At 39.1% G+C, this 13,346-nt stretch overlaps 1 protein-coding gene across 1 annotated transcript in view; it reads right to left on the bottom strand.

Annotated features, from left to right (window-relative positions):
- The window catches only part of LOC122811979, a 1,339,201-nt gene that overhangs the window by 1,005,133 nt on the left and 320,722 nt on the right, over window positions 1–13,346 (bottom strand). The window lies entirely within an intron of this gene.

The following is a 13,346-nucleotide window of genomic DNA, read 5'->3' as shown; positions in this document are numbered from 1 at the left end:
CAACAAGGCATTAGTTGAATATTGATATCTGTAGGTTTCCTGTACTACTGTAGCAATCCAAAATTTAGTAAAGAAAAGGATGTCCTAAGACTGCAATTCACTGATTAATCTACAGTACATTAAAACATCAGCAAGTGAGGTGGGAAATACAAATGGGTTGTTCTGCTAACTTGTGGACCTTATAAGTCTTCTGTTTCACTTTGAGACTATTTTAAAAGTGTATTGTAAAGTCTGAAGATGTTCTCTGTAAGGTCCAGGTGCAGTATGTTAAAATGATCAATTAAATGGGCAGCAGCTCTAAGGAAAAAGCAGCCACTGAAACGCTGCTCCCCATGCATTATTTCTTTTCTGAGTTTGCAGACCTTAGGAATTGCATATACTTTGAATGGGGAACCTCCCCCATACAAGGTGCAGAGGTGCAGGAGTTTAAGGAAAAGACACCATTGTTTACTTTCTAGATGTTAATCTTTTCTGCTGTTGACAGGCTGCTTGCTTATCTAAATGCAAACTGCTAAGGCAACTCCCACTTTGACACTGTGATCGACACTTGCGTGATGTTCCTTAAAGATGATGGATCTTGCAGATTTGCAAATAAAGTTGCTGCATTATTAAATGGAAGACGAATACTATTTTTTTTCTTCACAATCAGTCAAACATCTGCTCTAATTACACCCTTTTGGTGAACATCTTTATTCAGCTGACTGTTAGGTTCATCATTTATCTTATTACCCAATATTTTTGTTTTACTCCAGAAGTAATTCATCAGTCAACATGCTGTACAAGGCATTCCCTACCAGGTTATACCTCTTTTGTCTAGCTGTTCTGCATAAAAATAAGGAAAACAAGCTTTCTTCTGCATAAATGTGCCTGTAACAACTTTCTTTGTCATAGCTATCTTAACTAAAAGACAAAAGCATTTACAACTTGCACAACCTAGGTACGTCCATGCCAGGTGCTGACATTTTCTTACCTTGAAAAAAATGTGAGCCAACCCTGATCTGTTCCCCTCTCTAAGGTGTTTTTTTCCATTTTACTTAAACTAGTTTAAGGCTGCGGGAAACATGCCTTTTTTCTTCTGAAGTGATTTATAATACAGTAACAGCACATTATTACTAAGATAAACTATCCTGGCTTTTCTCCTGCTGGCACCATAATGGCTTATGATATACAGCCTTTATGATGATAGAATGTCACAGAATGTTCAGGCGTTGGACAGACTTGTGTGGCACAGCAGCTGTACAAAAGTAAGAAAGTGGCAGAGCTTTGGATGGATGCCCTTAGAATGTATAACTTCCAATCTAATATTTTTATTATCAAATTATTACTGTCACAATAACTGCCTTTAAGTGAAACATCAACTATGGCTACTACATTGAGAACTAATGCATAGAGAAGTGGGAGGAATTCCAGTTGTAACATGACTACTGCTTTTTTAACAACTCTGATAGACTAGCTGTACCCAAGTAAGGAAAAACCTTTTCTACTTCTGATACAGTCATCTAAGCAACATTTTGTTTATGTGGTTAGTGAATGCATTATATTTACCCCATCATCCAGTTCTGTTCTACTTCTGTGCCACTTCCAACGACCTTCTTTGCTCTTTAACTACAGTTCATTAACCACAACTTTGCTCTTCTGGTCCATCTGTCAAAATCTCTTTCCTACAGATAATATTCAACCTCCCTGTTCTAGCACAAAACTCATCATCCATTAGTGTTGCTGTGTTAGCTGCAGCACACAGACACACATTGTGACACCAAGCACAATCCTCTAACCTGCTGCATTTGAATTCTCTGCTGCAGTAAAGTGTTAAGGTGTTAGCTTCAGGGCAGAATGTATGGGAGACAATGTACCCACTGACTCATCAGCTATGGTTTGTTTGTATTTATTTATTTTATTTTATTTTACTTTATCTTATGCATTTTTAATAATGTCTGATGATGGCTATGCAGACTTTGTGTTCCTTGGCCATTTTCTGTACGAACCCTACTCCTTCTCTGGTCTGCTACCCCTGACATTTCCCATCATTATTTGCTCATTCCCTCTTCTGTATGAGAAGAGTTTACTTAGCCAGGGGGAGGCATTCCATGAAACAATCTGTCAACTTACATCACACCTACATTCCTGGCAAATTCTGGGTGCACAAGGTCACTGCTGTGCACCTACAAGTGTGTAACATGCCCAATGTCAAACCTAAGTGTAAATGTCTGTGTACCCAAGCTTCCCTGACTTACAGTTGCCAACTAAAGACCTCATCTCCTAACCTGCATTACCAGGAGTCTCATGGCTGGTGATTCACCTCTGACAGGGGATGCTCCAGCAGCAATGATTCCTCTTGTCCTCCCCCAGGACAGGAAGCTGACCGCTTTATGCTATCCCTCCCTACTCATATTTTTGACATAGTTATGCTGTAGAATAAATCTTTGTCAGTGTACCAACAAGATAATCCTAGATATGCTTTTGAGCTACACAGCAGTAGAAACTATGGTGTTAATCACAGCAAACACAGATGTAAATTATGCTTTCTGAATTTGAGGGCTTACAGTACCACTTAAATGCACTTTACACTTTCTGTTTTCTTCTGTACTTAATTGTGTTTTTTTAGCGGGAGATGAAGCACCACATTGTGATGATACCTTTTGGTCATGCATGCAGGTTTAATTGAATGGAAATGTGGCAGAGAGGGTACAATCATGACTCTGGCCCAGATGTGACAGGTTTAATTAATGGCCTGAGTGCTGCAGAGGAAACTGGCTGGAGAGGGGTAGGGGGGGTACCTATCAGCAGGAGAAAGGAGTTGACATGTTTCCCATTAAAGGAGAAATGTCTGTTGGTCAAACCACAGGTGTTCACTCTGAGAGAAGGCAGGACATGGAGGCATAAGCTTGCCAAGTACAGCATCACTCTCTGTCTATGGGAGTGCAGAGACATGTACCGAGTTGGAAGCTTAGCACGGCAGAACCTGCTACATGCCTGCTAGCCAATAAATGAAGGGATTAGGACCAAAATTAAAAAGTTCCTACCTCTTGCAGGATGATGGCTCATACTCTTTGTCTTAAAAAAAGTCAAATCCAACTCCACAGACATAAATGACCATTCAAAGGAATCCATTTTATTAGGAAAGACCAATGTTAAAAACCATAGACCAGTTTTACCAGACACCCACGGTGGTGGTGCTGCGGTAGCGTTGTCGCCTCACAGTAAGATGCTGTCCGGTTCGATTCTCAGCTAGAGCGTCTTCTGCGTGGAGACATGTGTGAATGAGCGTACCTTCGTTGAAGGTTGTGCGTCAGGGCTGGTAACTCGGCACGTAAAAATCAACTACCAATCATTAGCGGACCAGAGTTCTGCTGTGGCAACCCCTAACCAGGAAAAGCCGAAATACACAATAACAACAACCTACCTTCTTCAGGACAACCTAATGCATAACACATGCAACATATTTAGTAAGGAAAAAAGCAAATGCAATGTCACCATTGGGAGTGGTACACACAGAAAGAAATGCATTTAATGGTATATATATCTAAATAAAAAATATAATGTACAAATTGAAAAGTATTTATTTAAACCTAGAGTAAGAAGCACTCCCAATATAATGATCCACTTCCATTCCCACTGAGAAAATACATTTTGCCAGCCAAGTTTATTAGGTGATTTAAATGCTACTCTATCTATCCCCATAATGAAAAACTAGCCCCAGGATGTTTTAAAGAGTGTTTTTATTTATTTATTTATGCATTTTCTTGCACCATATGTCATTCATGTGTTCCACTATTCTGGATTTAAATTTTTGGGAAGTCTTTCTTGCATGAAAAGCAGAATAGGTACCTAGATAAATTACCCATTTCCTTCTACAAAGGATCAGTTCATGAATTTGGTGTATCTTAGAGGTGTTGGAAGAAGTAAATTCCTTTGATTTAGCAATATGATTACATGCCAAACAATTTACCACAAGGTACCATCTCTACTAGTTTAAAATTCATAATCACCCTTTGGGTCAAATTGGTTTGGAATATTTAAAAAAAAAAAAAAAAAAACAGACCTTTGCCCAGTAGTGGTACCTCTCCTATAAACACATTTGGAAACTCAGGTATAATGTTTAACAAAACAAAATCTGATTTTAAAATGTACTAATGGTCCCAAATAACTTGCTCAACCCTAAAAAAATTACTACCATACACCACAGACATGGCTACATCAAAAGTTGAATCAACTTTCTTATGTTTATAAGAAAACAAATCAGTCCTTTTAAAAGTATCCACCCATTGTCAACACTTTCATATGTTGTAAAAAAATCTGCTCTTTAGTTCTTCTGTTTGAGATTCAAAGTCTTGCTGTTCAGAACATATTCTACGAACCTGTAAAATTTGGGAGTTAGGGTCATTTTAAATAATGTGTCTTAGATGACAGCTAGCTAGTAGCCTGTAATAAATTATTTTTTGCGTGGGTTTCTTATATAAAATGGTCTGTACAAAACCATCGGATTTCTTAGATACCATAAGGTCCATATAGGAAATCATATCTAAATTATAGGTAAAAGTAAATTGTACACCCCACTTGCTTTCATTAAGATAGGCAACAAAATCAAGCAAATCCTGCACATCCAACTTCTGAACACCCCTTGTCTCTCACCTCACGTGTCTGGTATTCTTGGAATACCTCTCCAACTCTTAGGCTATGAATTCTGTACAAATCCAAAAATAATGGGGGGCAAATGCCCAAAATCAGGAACAGATTTTAAATGTTGCTCTGTTGCTAGAACAGCAGATTTTGCACAAACATACATTACATGAAGGATGTTTCTCATTATTTTGTTACTTCAATCTTCTCCAATTTACCAGAAAAAATGCAAATGTTATGAGGGATACACTAAAAATATGAGGCAAAATGTGAATGTTCTGCAAAATTCTAGACAATTGAAAGGTCTGCATCCTTGGCGGGTGGGAAATGGTGGGGAAGTGCAAGGATCACTTAGAGAGGGAGAATCTATGAATATGTGTAACTCCGGGAGACTTGGTATACAGACAACATGTGAATCTAAATAAGCCGAAGACCTGGGGGTGATGAAAGATATGGGGCCACGCCAATAACATTTCAGCATTCAGAAGTAATCTGCAACATAAAAATTATATATATTCAGAAGTAATCTGCAACAGAAAATTATATGCTTCCATTTCTAGCTTTCACTGAAAATTTGTACTATAGTGTTTTCTACAGAATGCATACTTTGCATACCAGACAAGTGCTGGGATGGCTCATTTGAGACAGAAGCATGTCCACATGCCTGTAATTTGCAAAGTTTACATCTACACCCCTCCCACCCTATGGAATTCTCTACCTCAGGTGAAATGAAATAGTAGCCAGTTTCCAGTTTCTAACATTCTTTAGCAGCCTTTATTTGCCCAGGCCCTTAATTTTTGCCTGCTGATTTGCAGTACCTGTTTATTCTGTTCTAATGTGTCATAGCGTTTGAAAGACATGTGTGCATAAATGGGCGTGCCTTCGTTGAAGGTTGGGCATCGAGCTGGCACCTCGGCGTTTCATAAAAATCTACTGCCAATCATTACCGGACCGGAGTTCTGCTGTGGTGACCCCTTACTGGGAAAAGCCGAAAGACAAACAACAACAACAATGTGTCATATTTTTTGTAAAAGAATTGAATATTTTGTTAAAGTAAAGCTGCAGCCCTCCATAACTTTTGATTTAATGTCTTAACAGTGAAATGCAAACACTGGGCTGTAGAAATCTTGAAAGCAGATGCTTTTCGCATTTTAAACCTAACACTTTATCAGCCAGTAGAAAGTGGCCACACTCACAACTAATATTATAAATAAATATCTACTTCTTGCCTAAGTCTGCATGATGGCATGCCATGAGTGCTGAACACATTTGACAAATATAAAAAAAGCACTTGTGAAATTCACTAAAACCCAATCCACTGTTGAAACAAGCATGGAACTACAGTTATTAATTTAATGAGAAGTAATATTCTCAATTTACCCTTCGTCGTGCTTAAGTGAGCAGACAGTCATGCTCAGGCATGCATAAACTGAGTAAGCTACGTTTCTGTTTAAAATAACTATCTTCATTTCAGCATTAGATTGGCTTTAGTGAATCATTTATAGTATTTTTTTAAAATAAAAACTAACAGGTGCAGGATTTGTGTTAAGCATGTAAGAATGTTCCTGCAATCCTTAAGTACAGGTATGTAACTCAAGGAAGTACTTTACTAATTACAGTACTAAATGCAATTCTGGTCATTTTCTCATGACAAATAAATTTTAACATGAAAACTTAGGAGCAAATACTGAAGATGAATCACAATTTGTGTCAGTATTCCACAGATATATATACCGTGAGTACTATGGTCACATCTGATCACCAGTGAGTGAAAAAAATGCACTCTTTTTGAAAGAGGTCACCACAGAGCAGTTTTTCCTTTCACAAAGGTAAATCAACATCAGAAATGATAATAATAAACAAAGGGTACACAGGGAACAAAATCCATCTGGGATGTGGCTGCTGAGCTTTGCACTCCCCGTCACATGCAAATAAAGCATTCTGATTCTTCCTACTTTGAAGTCTTTTATTTTCTTCTTTTTAATTTAAGTAGAATTTCATATCCTGACATTTGCAAACTGTGTTTTGCTACAAGAAATCAAACCTAAAGTTATAAAGTGTGGCAGCTTTCCTGTTTTTCAAACACCTTTACTGAATTATCACTTGTGACCGAGGCACTTACATTTATATAAAAGTAATCAAACCATATTAAAAACCCACAGTTACAAACATTATACATCATATATATTGTTATACATCATATAATCAAAACAGCATTAAACAAATTGTTGAATTCCTGCCTTCTCTAAACCTCATTCCTCCTACAAAACTTTTTTCTGCATATATTGTTCTCACAATTTCCAGTTTTTCTATGTAATTTACTACCTTTTTCTAAATATTCCACATCCTGTTCTTTTACCTCTGTTACAATATTCACTACTTCAAGTATGTTTGGTTTAGACTTTGATTTCTATTTTCTAGTAATTGCTTTTTTGGCAGCCACCAGAATTAAACTTAACAAGGCCTTACTGAGTCTAGGCAGTTCAGATCCTGTATCCTAGCTCAAAAAATAACTTCCTTAGTTACACTCATTTGGCCAATCAAACTTTCTGACAGAGTACTCAGTAGGGAATTTTTATAATCTGCTAATTCATTACACTCTGAGAACATATTATCCCAGGTGCCTGTTTCTTCCCCATTTGTGGCAGCTTTCATTGATGCTATTTAATCTAGTTTCATCTTGCATTCATTTGTGTAATATAATACCGCTTAAAATATATCAAAATAAAAAGTTTTTACTTATTTTGTCAGCTTCAATTAGTTAAATAAGACATAACCACAAACTAGTAGAGTGGTAGAGTTTTATGTTCATGGCCAATAATTTGTAGTCGTCACTTCCTTAGTCCAAGAATAATCTTTACCATGGTTCATTGATGGATCTTAAAGTGACTCAGTAATTCAGACCTGGGCCTACAAGTTTGTCTACAAAAAGTGAATATGCTTCCATGTCAGGCAGCTGCTTAGAGAGGAGTTCCTTCCCTTTCCTTATTACATTCTCTCTGTTCAGGTTTAAAGCCAATGCATTTCCTTGAAAACAGCTCACCACACAGTGAAAGTTGTGGCAGCACTGAAATCACATGGTGGCTTTCATCCCAGACCTCAGGAAGTCCACAGATGCCACATGTGTTTTCTTGAGGTACACTTTCACCGTTCTCCCTCTTTGCAGCATTTCTTCTGACTACCACAGAGTACAGAATCTGGTATCTGGCCTTAGATGTAGACATCCAAATGCAGTCTCCTGTTCAGCACAGGCAATAGAACACTGACGTTACAGCAGTAATATTCTCATCTGATGCAGGGGGTTTCTGGAGGCATCACTGCTGGCACCCCTCCTGTTTACATGATTCTATTAATTCATGCAACTCTCATAGTACACAAAAGGTATGGAAGATAACAATAACTCCACTTTATAACTGTATCTTGGTCTCCTTTCAGTGAGTGAAGACAGACAATTTCCTGTGCTACCAGTTCAGTGGGAGTGCTTGACTGTCCCCAGTGTCTTTCATTCGTAATTGTGGAGAAACACTAACAACATTATATGCAGACTGACAACCATACCTCACAACCTTTTAGCTCAAGAATCAGGAACAAAGCCATAAATAATGGGGGGTAAAGGCCCAAAATCAGGGACAGATTTTAAGTATTGTTCTTAAACAGAAAGTTGCTAGACTAACAAGTTTTGCATTAGTACGCACTCCTGAAGGATAAGAGGTCTGAGTTGAAATACACATCATTATTTCATTTTCTGCAGTTCTCAACAATTTGCCAAAAACTACAGAAAACCATCAATTTTATAAGGACAAGACCAAAAAATATGAGTGATATATGAGAGGGCAGGCTGGTTCTCTTCAGGCTGATAGCATAATATTTTTATAAAAGCTTCTGTGACGATTGGGGAGAGATGGGTGAAGGCTGCCAGCCTAGTCATATAGAATTTGATATATAATTCTGGCATTTGTAAATAAATGTAAAATACAGACATGTTTCTTGAGTGTAAAAGAATATTGTGAAATGTGGAACTGCAAAGTATGTGACAACATTGCACTCTACTGGCCCAGTGAAGCATGTTGTGACTCTTTCATGTTAGAATTTGGCTTCAGTGCATCTGGATGAAGGTTTCATGCCCATTGTTTTAAGGCTAAAGTTTATGACCAGAATTTAAATGTGGAATGTGCCTTATTGCTCTGGTTTCTGTTAAAGTATACATGTGATATGACTTATACTGTTGTAAGTTTCTGAGCAGGTGTTAGATTGCTAAATAATGCAGTTTGTGGCCTGAGAACTCCAGACTAAGTGTCAAAAATGATGTAATTTGGGAGGGCCTTAGAGACATGTTTGTTAGTAATGTTTAAATACTATTTCTCACAAGAGACTGAAGCATTTTGATCTTGGATATCTAACTCAGCACTCTGCCTAACCTCACATGTAAGTTTCTAGCACTGTGATTTCTTGTAGGAATAGTTAAAGCTAGTAAAGGTTAATTATGTATTTTTCTTTGAAATCAGACCTGTCCTACTGTATTATTTTAAGTTTCTGTGTGATCTCTGAACTCTTAGATATCTCTGTGGTGTAGTAGTTTTGTCTTGTGTTTTAATTATTTATCATTAAATATTTTAAAAACCTTTACCTGTGGCTGGTTTGTGTACAGATAAGCTCTTGAGTACATTGCATATTTATAGAGGCTATTGTAATAGGCCACTCTAAAATAAGCCTTAGACTGAATTGTCACATTACCATTGGATAATAATATTTCACAGTAATAATTGGACACCCTTTTAAGGGCCTTTTAGTAGCTGATATTATTAGCTGGGTGGTGGCAGAGATTACTACCGTATGGTCTGGGTAAAGGGGCACAGCTGGAGAATCTGTGTCAGCCTTTCCCAGGAGTGTCTGTGAAGTTGTATAAATACTTATCTCAAAGTGTGTGTGTGTGTGTGTGTGTGTGTGTGTGTGTGTGTGTGTGTGTGTGTGTGTGTGTGTGTGTTGTGTCAGCTACTTGGCAGGGACACAAAGCACTGGTTGGACTGAGAGGGTACTGGAGGTTTTAACTTGCCCAGCTAGGCTGAGACCTGGACTCTATAGCTGTGCCAGTGGGGAGTCTTACTGGGGACCTGGTGAGTAAGAGAGCAACCAGCCCCAGACTGACTGTGATCTCTGTGTGCACTTAAGATAAATTGTACTTTACTGTGTGTATTAGTTATCCTTTCCTCTCTTCTAGGAGATGACCTCCCTGGTGTTAGTGGTGAGGATTGAGGCTCCTTGATTGCTGGGCCAGGGCACGGTCATCACAGCTTCTGTGAAGTTATACAGTGCTGCATTGTGTAACTCCTGGTATGGACAAGAATGCTACAATGCTACAGTCATTAGCATATTGGAGCTTAAAGGAAAGTGCCTTGAAAACTCAGATCCTTGAATGTGGGTTTCCAAGACTGAAAAGCCCTCCAACCATTCTGCATTATTTACCAACTCCATTGGCAGAATGATCTTTGGTGTCAAAAGATGGAGAACTAGGTTTTGTCAATAATACAAAACTGTATGAAGCTAGTTTGAATATAAATGGGTCTGTTTTGAATTACTGTAGAAAATGTTTGCAGTTGGCTATGCAAAAGTGACAAGACTATGGTGAATGTGATGAAGTTGCCAAAGTGTGCCAGTTCTTACCACAGGGCTACACAACCAATGGAACTAGTGACCATTTGTAGAGGTCCCAATGGTGTTTGGGATACTACTCAGATTTGGTTGGCAATGAAGATTATGTCATCTGGCACAAAACTGCACTTCAGTTCTGGCAGGATTTTTGGCAACAGACAATGAAAAAACAACATGAAAACTGATTTTAAAAGACTCTACTTAACCTCCTAGTCCATTCCCAATTTGTGAGGGATCTTTGGGGGGAGAGGGATGAGCAGATAGATAATTATCTGCAAGATAGCTTGGGGAGGTTGCCTTAAACCCTATTCCCACTGTAACTGCCAGAAAACCTGCTCAGAGTTGAACATGTTCTGGGCCTAAATGTGGGTGTGACACTCATTTCCCCAAGTGACATAACCCCTCTCAAGACCATCCTCCTCCCCATGAAGCCAGCACTCCTATGTTGTCTCAGGTCTCCACCAGTGTCTCTAATATGATTCCACGTGCCACAGATGTGACCCACATCCTTCCCCAAAAACAAGGGAGCCAGCTAAGCAATGTCAATACACTCTCCCAGCCGTGCCTGCTTCAATAACTTCTACATACATAATTATGTTGCACACTGAAGATTATATAAATGTTAGCTTTTTCAAAAATTCTAGAATCATCTCACTGACCTAAATTCAGACAATGAGATAATGGAGAGCTGGTGTAAGTATCATGCCTCCAGCTTTCAAAGGCTTCAGATTGTACACCCACTGATTCTGCACACTTGTTGCTTTTCACCTGTGTAATGAAACATTATAGGGTTTTTTCTACATGGAAGGATAGTCAGCAAGAAATTCTGCTATGGGATAATAAGGGACAGATTTGACAGCAGCATCGCAACTCATGAATATCTTAAAGAGCTCCTTCCATTGAGTTTGAATGTATTTTCTTTTAGGTGTGTTTTGGTCTGCCAGGCCATATGAGTTGGGAAGGGGGCTGTACCAAGACATCTCATATCACAATTCTCCCTGCAGCCTGGAAAAAAGCATTGAATGTCATGTTTGTCTGTGTAAAGCTCAGTCTTCAACCAATTCTTTTTGATATCTCGCATCTTTTATTGAGCTTTATCTTTAAGTTACTGACATTAGGCAAACTGTTTGCAGTTAGCTATACCTTGTAGATAAGATATGAAAGTCCTAACTGCACTATAATTTTCATCACACTAGTAAGAGCAATGATGGCTGATATAGTCAATGGATGCAACGTGTGTTAAGTGGTATTTGGCCTTGGAGGCCCTTCTGCTATCGCTATCTTACTATTACCTGTGGGCATATGGAATCATGCTGACTTGGCGAAGATAAAAAAATGGAAAACTTCTTGCTGAAACTTCCTTCAGCGAACATTGCACAATTTTTTTTCTAGGGGGCAAGCCCCCCTGTACCCACCAATGTGGGGAGACACATCTCTTGGGTTATATATACCAACTCCAAAGTCACACAACAGCTGAGAAAGAGGCAAACTCCACTGTAGATAACATTAACTTTGGCAAACATCGTTCAAACATTTTACATTAGCCAAAAGTGACTTTGATGACTTGGCACATTCTCTGGACATATCAGATTACCTTACTCTGAGGTGCTATTGGGATTCCAGTTCAGTTAGTAATGAATTTTCTCTGCATTGATTTTGCCTAACTTTGTTGTTTCAGAGTGAGCCAAATGCTCATGATAGATCACAGACCCCCTCATTAGCACTCTTCAAGAAAAATCTTGATGATTGGATGGGTAATAGGAAATTCACCCAGGAGATCACTTCTGTGGTTCTGCTTGACAGGGGCACAGGAAAATAATTTTCTTGGGTGGCAAAAGCCAGGGTACCTTTTTGGCTAGGCTTGTATAGGCCCTAGGGCCAATAGTCCAGTACCTACCTATGAACATATGAAAACAAATCCCTTACCTGGTTCTCCAGCTAACTTTCTTGTAGACAACAATCTGTCAGATGGCTATCTTCTTACTCTCCCTATATTTCAGTCCCTACCGGAGTCCCACAAGGCTCCATCTTGGGTCCCCTACTATTTAATGTTTTCACAAATAAGCTGTACACATCTTGCAAAAAATCTTCCCTCATCCAATATGCGGACGACTCAACACTCATCTCCATCTCAAACAATATCTCAGAACTAAACTGCCTCACTTAACACTCCTTTCTTACCAATAAAAAATGGTTGTCAGATAATCAACTCTTCAACCCCAAAAAGACTAAACTCTTGCTCGCTCTCCACCGCTCTCTTTCCCATCATAAATCCACTTTTATTATCACTTCCTCCAACAACACAATCATTCAGCATGAACCTCAACATCTGTGCAGTAACTGAAACCTGGTTCAAGGCTCCAGAGAGCACCCCAGCACTACCGGGCTACAACTCATACCACACGTTTCGGCCACAGAACACGGACCGAAACACAAAAGGAAGGGGTGTATCTATATTCATCAAGGATACCTACACCTCCAGGTTAGTGGCGCAGCATGATACCTCTGAGATCATCCATGTGCAACTAACATCGGGCAAATCTGCAATGCAAATTGTGGCCTGCTACAGATCACCCTCCATGACTCAGGACCACCACTCCACCTTTCTGGAGACACTGGAAAACATGAAGGTCCTACCAAACACCCTGATATTGGGCAATTTCAATTACCCTACCATTCACTGTGAAAACTACTTGAGTACAAATTCCCAGGCCCAGCGCTTCCTGGAATTCATCAACTCAAACACCCTGGATCAGCTGGTAAACTCCCCTACCAGAGGTGAAACATATTGGACCTGGTCATCACCAACATGGGTGACAGGTGTTCCATACCGGAGGTCAACCCATCACTGGTTAGATCAGACCATAAACTAATGGGGATGTCCACACCCCACCACCACTCCCAACTAAGGAAACCACAGTAAAAAACTTTTCTAAAGCAAACTTCACCTTACTTAAGACAGAGGTGGTACGTTTCACAGCCCCCACAATAAAGTATAACATTGCCCAAGATGCAGAAACCTTTACAAATGCACTCTATGAGCACCTACAAGGAAGCATGGATCATGCCATCCCTAG

This window comes from Protopterus annectens, chromosome 9.part0, assembly GCF_019279795.1.
Source record: "Protopterus annectens isolate FY-2018-M chromosome 9.part0, PAN1.0, whole genome shotgun sequence".
Lineage (NCBI taxonomy): Eukaryota > Metazoa > Chordata > Ceratodontiformes > Protopteridae > Protopterus > Protopterus annectens.
This window is presented reverse-complemented; position numbering and strand designations above follow the sequence as displayed.